Source organism: Fringilla coelebs, assembly GCF_963513975.1.
Source record: "Fringilla coelebs genome assembly, contig: SCAFFOLD_41, whole genome shotgun sequence".
In the NCBI taxonomy this organism is placed as follows: Eukaryota; Metazoa; Chordata; class Aves; order Passeriformes; family Fringillidae; genus Fringilla; species Fringilla coelebs.
This window is the reverse complement of record NW_028167191.1, coordinates 826,318-836,677: the sequence shown is the minus strand read 5'-3', so window position 1 is coordinate 836,677 and position 10,360 is coordinate 826,318.

The following is a 10,360-nucleotide window of genomic DNA, read 5'->3' as shown; positions in this document are numbered from 1 at the left end:
AGCCTCCCCAGGGAAGGTGTCACAGCACCAAGCCTGACGGAGCTCCAAAACCCTTTGGACGCTGCCCTTGGGCCCAGCCTGTGATTCTTGAGGCTGTCCTGGGCAGGCCCAGGATGCGGGCTCCATGATCTTTGAGAATCCCTTCCAGCCCAGAAAATTCTCTCCTACTGTCATTGTGCTCTTGAGAAGGACCACTCAAGATGGCATTTCATGGCTGCCTCTCGCCATGAAGCAGAACCCGCCCTTCAGACATTGAAAAACTCAGACAAATCTATACCACTATCTCTATGCAAAAGAGATCCAAAAAACCCCAAAAAACAAACTATAAAGTGATGAAACCAGAACGCATCTGTAAGTGATGTAAGTATGTAAGTCTCTAAGAATTGCAGAAAGCAGATCATTTTTGAAGATGAAAGCCCCTATTGGAGGAGAGGGCCAGCAAACTGCTTCCATGCCCTGAACGGTAGGGATCACAGAGGAGAAATGCCATCCTTCTGCTTTTTGAAGCTTTGGAGGAGGTGTGAGCAGGGTGAGGGCGCAACAGGACTTTTTGACGCCGGAGCCCTGAACTCCTCAGGAATGACCAATATGTTTTGGGGTCAGCACAAGATAGTTTCAGGAGTGAAATGGGTGCCAAGAAATTTCATCAGGTCATCAGTGGACGAGCATCTGCAAGTGCAGCGTGACAGCTCTCTCTGTCCTCTATGGAAAGGTCTGTGTTTGCCCTGGGGGCAGCATTATTCCAAGAGAAGTAGGAGCCCGCTTTCATGAGGAATCTGGTCTGGGCAAAGTGAGCACGCACCCTGTGTGTGGTGGCTGGCGGGAGAGGCAGCTGGAGCCTCCTGCCCTTCTGTTAGTGCTTTGAGGGCAACCATGGACTTCCTTACCTTTGACAGTGCCAAAGTGCTGTGGGGATGCCTGGCGGCAGAGGAGAAGAGGAGGATGTGGATGCAGAGGCCGGGTGTGGCGCTGAGTGCAGAAGGCGAGAGAGAGAGGCAGGGAGAGCCCAGGAGCAGATCCTGCAGCTGCTGCTCCACCGCTGCTCCACCAGTGTTCCACCAACGGCCACAGGAGTGGGAGACAATGCCAGTTGCTAGGGACAACATTCCATTTAGAACCCCAGGGGAGCCAGGCAACAGGAACAGGGATGGGCCACCTTTGCCCCTTTTGCTTCTTGGGCTGCAAGTTTGCTGGGAGAACCTTCCCCCTGGGGCATTTCTCATCAGTGGTCTGATGAGACGGGCAAAAGCCGTGCAGGGACAGCTCTGGGTCTTGCCTGGGCTTCTCTGTAAGGTGCCTGCAGCTGAATGTGCACAGGAGCCTGGCTCTGTGCAAGGGCCCAGAGTCCAGAGCCCATCTCCTGCCCTGGAGAAGCAGGGCGACTGCCGCCGCTGGCTCTCCTCCGGCTCGGAGAGGAGCTAGATGCTGCAAGGCGTTGCGTGCAGAAGCAAGGGCAAAGCTTTCTCTCCAAGTGAAGGCATTCCTCCTGCCCCCTTGCTCAGTTGTCCTATTGCTGCCCAAGATGTCACTTGATGTTTTGCCTCCTTTGGCCTAGTGAGCGGGTCTCTCACCGCAACTCTCCTTCCTTGAACCTTGGAGAAACAGGATGTTTTTCAGGGCAAGTGATGGGGCCGCACACTGGGGCAGTCCACCAGCATGTTTTGGTAGTCAATCTGTCGTGCAGAATTTCCATGTCATTCTTCCAGCTGCCTTGAAGAAGGGAGAATGTTCATCTCTAATACTCTGGGCTTCCTCTGAGAAAGGAACACTGACAGAATGACTTCTCCACACTGACGGCCTTCACCTTTGTTTCAAGACTTAGGTCCCAGCTCTGGCAAAAGCCAGCCACTTTTGCTGCCATCCCGCCTAGCGTTAAGCAAGAGCAAATCTCGCTTCCTTGCCAGCCTGCGTGTGCCACACACGCCAACAAACCCAGCAAACGCAGCTGTACCAAGGCCCACTGCAGTGCAGATACTTTGGAGGTTCTCAAGTATCTGCAGTGCAGATACTTTGTAGGTTCTCAAGTATCTGAAGTGCAGATACTTTGTGGGTTGCAAATCCCACCTGCCCTGGCTCCATGGGACAAGGGCAAGCTTCCCTCGCCTTGCCAGAAGCAGCCTGGCAATTCCCCCCTCCCTGGCCCCCTCTCCATCCTCCCTAGCCCCTGCCTCCAAAGCCTTGCTAGGCACTGCCATTTGCTGGGCTAGACAAAAGAGTGACTTTGACTCTTCTTTGCTGCAAATGCCAAAGCTGTGAGAAGTGAGAGCATCATGGGCACAGCCGCTCTGCTTTAGCTGAGGAGATTGCTGGAGGCCCAGAGCGGGAGAGTGGGCCTTGACATTGAAACTGAAATGCAACCACTGATGTCTTTGTGGTGCATAGGGATTTTATAGAATGGCAGAGGTTAGAAACGTCCTGGAAGGCAGTCAAGTCCATCTGTCGCCCACAATGAAACAAAGTTATGTTGCTGGGCAGCAAAAAAGGACGGAACCCTCTGCTTTTATCCCAGAAAGTGGAGTGAGACAAGATCACTCATTGCGCTCCAATTCATTGAATTCAACAAAGCCTCCCTTTGAACTCCCGGCCAAGGTTTTTAGGCTTCATCAAAGGATGAAGCCCCACTGTTATTTCCTTGGCACTCATGGAGACGGCCCTTTGGAAGTCCTGCCAGCTGAGCAAGGGGCTGGGCCGGTGGGAGGACTCACGTGCCCGCATTCTTCTCTCAGGGCAAGTGCCATGCTTGCAACACCAAGCAAATGGAACAAACTTGCCTGGAGTGATTTCATACAGACAAAAAGACAGAATTTGGAACAAACTTTGTTTTAATGATAAAGAGAGGTTGCGTCTCAACAAAGGCAAAATGACAAAAGACAGAGCGTAGCCAACACCAAACCTCTTCCATTTACTGAGAAATCTAGGACTACTAAGAAAAACATCTTCAATAATACTACTGAACTAATCTGAACTAATCTGAACTAATCTGAACTAATCAGAACTAATTTGAACTAATCTGAACTAATCTGAACTAAGAAATGCAGAGATTGCTACCATGTCAACTCAGTAGAAGAATAAGCAACCCTAAATTCTTAAAAACCCATCTTCTTCCTATCTAGTCTTCTTGAGGGCTAACTCTTGATGGCTAGCCCTGCACAACTGCAGGCTTGTCTAATTGGGCCTTTTCTTCTTGGCAAGAGGCTCTGCTTCCTTCCGTGGGCCATGTGTTCTCCTCTGTTTGTTCCTTTCCTTGATGGTTTCAAACGCCCTGGAAGATAGGAAACAAACCATCCATTGTCAATTTAATACACACCATGAAAGCAAGCACGGAGACCTCCCTTTTAGTACCAATTTCTGTCTTTTCAGACTGTGACACATATGCAAATTGATCATCACCATGAGTTTGATCTCTGTGCTTTCAATTCCTTGGAATGTCATCCTCCTTTTGCTTCATCCCCATTTGAAGTTGACCAGCCCCATCAAAGCAAGCTTTGATGCTATCTATTCCTACTTGTATCAAGTGCGTCTTGTTGGGGGGTACGGCAAGGTTTCCTTGTGAATTGAAGTGGGTTTGAGCTGAGCCCTTTGCGTTGGAAGTGGCTTGTAACCTTGAGCACGGCTGCCAGGGCCCATCCTGCAAGTGGCCTGTGCTTGCCCTGTGGTGCCTTTGAAAAGGCTCAGCCTGTTTGAGTGCAAAGGCGCAGCTTGGAGCAGAGAGAGGAGGAACTTGCGCACCGTTTGCACTGGCCGCAGGGAAAGGGGCCTCGCGCCGGCTGGGGCGGCTGGCGCGCTTGGCAGCAGGGACAGTCGGCGCTGCGAGCCCTCTTGCGGCTTCTCTTCCCTGTCTGCCCAGTCTCCTTTCTGCGGGGGCTTTTGCTGCTCTTTGCTTCGCACGCAGTCTGCAAATCAAAGAATCCTTATCAATGTTTCCTTCCTCTCAGAAGGCTGCAAATCAGAGCGTCCAGCACAAAAATCGATGGGCCAAAGCAAATTCTTCAAAAGCCCCAAGAGCTGAGAACACGGCTGGCTTTGGCAGTGGGCTGCGGCGGGCTGCCAAGCCAGCACTTGGAGGAAAAGACTCCTCTTTTCTACAGCCCAAAGGGCTGGCATAAGTGCCTGGCTATCTCTACTTCCACACTTCTTAATTATACCTCCCTGCCTAACATCTATTTCTCTCGGCTTTCCTTCCACAAATGTCTAGGCTTCAAATGGGATTTGAATTCAGTCCAATCAGTGAAGACACATGCTTCCCCGCTTCTCTACTACCCTCAATAATACTTCTCTCTCTCTCTCTGTCTCTGTCTCTGAAGCCAATTGCTGTTTGCCAGTAAGGAAAGTTTGAGCAGAGCTACAGCAGCGGCAGCTCCTTCTTGGGGAGTAGGCTGGGATGCTACAAAAGATCCCTGCAAATGTGCAGCATCTGCATGAAGGCAGCTGGGATTGCTGCTGTTAGCAAGCAGTGGGGAATGAAGGGTGTGATTGGAATCAGCAAGGCCCTTGAGAAAGCAAGCTGTAGAGAGTCAAAGGCCATGTTGGTGGCAGTGCTGCTTTCTTGGGTCCAAGTTATGCTCCAGGATTGCATATTCCAGGGCAGCAGCACAGTGAAGGCCTGGGCAGCATGTGCTGCGCCTTTCCCAGTGCAGGGGACGACGGGATCCTGGCAAAGCGGCCTCTGGCATGGCTTGCCAGCAGCTTGTGTCCCCTTCTGCCACTTCCTTGATTCCCCCTGGCATGTCTCCATTCTCTTGCCACTCACCTGAGCAAGGGTGCCGGCAACTTTCTGCTCTTTTTTCCAGGAGTAGTAGTACTGCACACACTGTGCCATGGTCTTAGTCTGGATCTGTTGGGAAGAGAAAAAGAAGGAATCCCAAATGACCCTGCTGTAGGGTGCACTGGAGAAAAAGCAGAATATGGAGGAAGGGAGGAAGGAAAATCCTGGAGGAAATGGAGTAGGGTGTAAAATGAAATCATCTCGAGGAAGCGAGGCATCATGCAAAGGAATAAACCCTGTATTATGCTACGTGGTACCACATGTAATGCACAGAGCAACAACAAATCCATCGAGCACCGTTCTTCTTTGCCCGCTTCACTGCAATTATGCCAGCGCCATGTGTGTTGTGCAAGCAGCCGCACACCTGTGAGACAAGTGTGACAGAATACAGCTGCTTCTTGCAAGAGAGCTTGCAGAAAAGGGCTGGAGAGGCAGGATCACCATTTTCCCGCAGGCCTTGGATGTCCCCTTTTGTTACTACTTGAAGGTGTTTGGTACTTGAGAAGAGAGAGACTGAAGTCCCGTAGTTGGTAGCTGAAATAGCCAACCTTTCCTTGGGATGATCTGCTAGGGTAAAGAAGGTCCTATGGCTTTACCTGCTTCTGGATGAGATGAAAATCCTTGCCGTAGGTGTGGAAAGCCTTTTGGAAGGACTCCTTCTCCTCAGGTGTCCATCTATCCGAGCCTGGCCGTAAAAAGCAGCAGCGGGTCAATTGATGCCTCCATCCACTTGAAGTAGATCCCCCTGGCTGCCGAAAGCAAGTCGGCGCCAGCCATCATTCACCCGTGTCCACGTCTGCTCCCTCAGAAGGCAAGGAAGACAGGAGCGGGCATGGCCCAGGGAAAAGGCATGGAAAAGAAGTAAAGCTGAAGGAGGAGATGCTGGTGCTTTGCCCGCCCCCCGGAGAAGTGGAGACCTCGTGCGGGTGTTAAGCACTACTTGTTGAAGCAGAAATGCTTGCCGCGGCACTTAAGGAGACAGCAGCGTGTGTCAGTGAAGAAGAAGCTCTGCTTTGGTTACCTGCGTAATGATAATGGGCCAAGGGATGGCCTTGAGGTGTTGGAGGCCCCCCCGAGAGCAACATCTCCAGAGCCTCCTGCAAGATCAAAGGGGGAAAAGGCTTTAGCTGCCCCACAACAAAAGCAAAAGCCAAAAATCATCCATGCTGCCTTTCAGCGACTTTGCCTCTTCAGGGATTCCGGCCACTGGCTCCCATAGGGCTCAAACATTGGCATTTGCTGCCAGCCCCTGGCTTTTGCTGCCCAGCCCTTTGATCCTGCTCCCCAAGAGTGCCATTTGGCTCACCAAGGCAGTGATTTTGCTGCTCCTGCAGCCACAATTGCCTCAGCCCACTGAGGCTTCTGGGAATTCCCCCTGCAAATGTCTTAGAGAACAGGGATCTCCAGGCCATTCACAAGGCAGCAGGCTGCAGGAGCGTCGGCCAGTGCCTCCAGGAGAGATATTCTTCCTGCTCGAGCCATTAGGGCTCAGGCCTGGCCCAGCTGCAGGAGACACAACAGGCAGCAAGGGCTCTGCTTCCTGTTCAGTGCCTTCTTCAAGGAGCAGCCAGGAAAGGCTGTGCCAGTGCCTGGGCCTTATGAATTCACTGTCCACTCCTCCCCGCGCCCAAAGAACCGCTTCTAACTGGAACGCTGCCGCCAGCCTGGTGCAGGCAGTGCAGGGCCAGCTCCAGGTTAGCTGCTGCCCCGGGAATGCCACGGGAGCTGGCCATGTCCAAGAGTTCTCTTACTGCAAGCACAAGAGAAAGCCACCCAAAGTCAGGCTTGAGCCCAGAAGGGGCAAAGCTTGCCATCCAAGGCAGAAGGAAAGCACAGGAGCTAAAGTCATCAGCTTGGGGAGCATGAAAAGCACAGCAAAGACAGGGGCAGCTGAAGCAAAGGCCCACACAGTGCTGCTGGCTCTCCCATGCAAGCAGCTTTTGTAAGAAGAAGTGGGGGCCAATCTCTCCTCTGCCAGTGGCAAATGCCCCTGGCCAATTTGGAGAGCAGGACGCTTGCTCTTTTGCCTGCTCTGCTGCAAAAGCAGAGCATTCTCCTTGCCTCTAAGACTTGTGCGTGGCAAGATGGGCGAGACAAGGAGAGAAGCAGAGCCTGCAAAAAGCTGCCTTTGCACCCAAGAAGCAGCCTTTGACACAGCCCAGTATGCCAGGCCTGGAAGAGAAGCTTGACAGCTACCTCTGTCCGGTTTTTCCATGTCAGATTCTTCTTCCTCCCAGGGTTTCCACACCAGGCTTGCATGCTCTTCCTCCTCACTGGCTGGTCTGCTCTGCAGCTCTGGGAGCTCGGCCTGAAAGTCACTGCCAACATTGATGTGTCTAAAGGAAGAAGAAGGTGGACGTAAGAAAGGCGAGCGGTCAAGAGACAGCGCCCGTAGACCCAAAGCCTTGCCCCAATGCCACCCTGACTCTGAAAGAGCAGTTCTCCTCTATGCCATTCCTCAAGTTGGCTGTTCTTTAACCCTGTGCCAAAACTCACGGCTGACTCTTGGCTCTTGCTTTCCTTTTCATTCTGCCTCTCCTTTCCACCTGCAAGAGATCAAAACAATGCTCCAGATAAAAATCCTTCAGCCACCATGTGTCGCTAGCCTTCCTTCTCATCCTCATCATTGCAAAGCACGAGCTCCTCTGTCCCAGCTCCCCTCCGTTTGGTGGAATTGCTGGATTTTCAAAGGCAGCACCCCCTAGCAGTCTGCGGCTTCCTCAAGATAGGAAGCACAAGGGCATGCACTACTCTCTCCGCTCTTGGGGCCAGGGAGAAGAACCAAGAGAATGGCATGGAAGATGTGCCAGTGGAGGCTTGGCTTGCAGAGAAGGAGAAGGCTCTTCAGCCACAGGGTGCTTGGGCACTGCAACAGCCTCCCCAGGGAAGGTGTCACAGCACCAAGCCTGACGGAGCTCCAAAACCCTTTGGACGCTGCCCTTGGGCCCAGCCTGTGATTGTTGAGGCTGTCCTGGGCAGGCCCAGGATGCGGGCTCCATGATCTTTGAGAATCCCTTCCAGCCCAGAAAATTCTCTCCTACTGTCATTGTGCTCTTGAGAAGGACCACTCAAGATGGCATTTCAGGGCTGCCTCTCGCCATGAAGCAGAACCCGCCCTTCAGACATTGAAAAACTCAGACAAATCTATACCACTATCTCTATGCAAAAGAGATCCAAAAAACCCCAAAAAACAAACTATAAAGTGATGAAACCAGAACGCATCTGTAAGTGATGTAAGTATGTAAGTCTCTAAGAATTGCAGAAAGCAGATCATTTTTGAAGATGAAAGCCCCTATTGGAGGAGAGGGCCAGCAAACTGCTTCCATGCCCTGAACGGTAGGGATCACAGAGGAGAAATGCCATCCTTCTGCTTTTTGAAGCTTTGGAGGAGGTGTGAGCAGGGTGAGGGCGCAACAGGACTTTTTGACGCCGGAGCCCTGAACTCCTCAGGAATGACCAATATGTTTTGGGGTCAGCACAAGATAGTTTCAGGAGTGAAATGGGTGCCAAGAAATTTCATCAGGTCATCAGTGGACGAGCATCTGCAAGTGCAGCGTGACAGCTCTCTCTGTCCTCTATGGAAAGGTCTGTGTTTGCCCTGGGGGCAGCATTATTCCAAGAGAAGTAGGAGCCCGCTTTCATGAGGAATCTGGTCTGGGCAAAGTGAGCACGCACCCTGTGTGTGGTGGCTGGCGGGAGAGGCAGCTGGAGCCTCCTGCCCTTCTGTTAGTGCTTTGAGGGCAACCATGGACTTCCTTACCTTTGACAGTGCCAAAGTGCTGTGGGGATGCCTGGCGGCAGAGGAGAAGAGGAGGATGTGGATGCAGAGGCCGGGTGTGGCGCTGAGTGCAGAAGGCGAGAGAGAGAGGCAGGGAGAGCCCAGGAGCAGATCCTGCAGCTGCTGCTCCACCGCTGCTCCACCAGTGTTCCACCAACGGCCACAGGAGTGGGAGACAATGCCAGTTGCTAGGGACAACATTCCATTTAGAACCCCAGGGGAGCCAGGCAACAGGAACAGGGATGGGCCACCTTTGCCCCTTTTGCTTCTTGGGCTGCAAGTTTGCTGGGAGAACCTTCCCCCTGGGGCATTTCTCATCAGTGGTCTGATGAGACGGGCAAAAGCCGTGCAGGGACAGCTCTGGGTCTTGCCTGGGCTTCTCTGTAAGGTGCCTGCAGCTGAATGTGCACAGGAGCCTGGCTCTGTGCAAGGGCCCAGAGTCCAGAGCCCATCTCCTGCCCTGGAGAAGCAGGGCGACTGCCGCCGCTGGCTCTCCTCCGGCTCGGAGAGGAGCTAGATGCTGCAAGGCGTTGCGTGCAGAAGCAAGGGCAAAGCTTTCTCTCCAAGTGAAGGCATTCCTCCTGCCCCCTTGCTCAGTTGTCCTATTGCTGCCCAAGATGTCACTTGATGTTTTGCCTCCTTTGGCCTAGTGAGCGGGTCTCTCACCGCAACTCTCCTTCCTTGAACCTTGGAGAAACAGGATGTTTTTCAGGGCAAGTGATGGGGCCGCACACTGGGGCAGTCCACCAGCATGTTTTGGTAGTCAATCTGTCGTGCAGAATTTCCATGTCATTCTTCCAGCTGCCTTGAAGAAGGGAGAATGTTCATCTCTAATACTCTGGGCTTCCTCTGAGAAAGGAACACTGACAGAATGACTTCTCCACACTGACGGCCTTCACCTTTGTTTCAAGACTTAGGTCCCAGCTCTGGCAAAAGCCAGCCACTTTTGCTGCCATCCCGCCTAGCGTTAAGCAAGAGCAAATCTCGCTTCCTTGCCAGCCTGCGTGTGCCACACACGCCAACAAACCCAGCAAACGCAGCTGTACCAAGGCCCACTGCAGTGCAGATACTTTGGAGGTTCTCAAGTATCTGCAGTGCAGATACTTTGTAGGTTCTCAAGTATCTGAAGTGCAGATACTTTGTGGGTTGCAAATCCCACCTGCCCTGGCTCCATGGGACAAGGGCAAGCTTCCCTCGCCTTGCCAGAAGCAGCCTGGCAATTCCCCCCCTCCCTGGCCCCCTCTCCATCCTCCCTAGCCCCTGCCTCCAAAGCCTTGCTAGGCACTGCCATTTGCTGGGCTAGACAAAAGAGTGACTTTGACTCTTCTTTGCTGCAAATGCCAAAGCTGTGAGAAGTGAGAGCATCATGGGCACAGCCGCTCTGCTTTAGCTGAGGAGATTGCTGGAGGCCCAGAGCGGGAGAGTGGGCCTTGACATTGAAACTGAAATGCAACCACTGATGTCTTTGTGGTGCATAGGGATTTTATAGAATGGCAGAGGTTAGAAACGTCCTGGAAGGCAGTCAAGTCCATCTGTCGCCCACAATGAAACAAAGTTATGTTGCTGGGCAGCAAAAAAGGACGGAACCCTCTGCTTTTATCCCAGAAAGTGGAGTGAGACAAGATCACTCATTGCGCTCCAATTCATTGAATTCAACAAAGCCTCCCTTTGAACTCCCGGCCAAGGGTTTTAGGCTTCATCAAAGGATGAAGCCCCACCGTTATTTCCTTGGCACTCATGGAGACGGCCCTTTGGAAGTCCTGCCAGCTGAGCAAGGGGCTGGGCCGGTGGGAGGACTCACGTGCCCGCATTCTTCT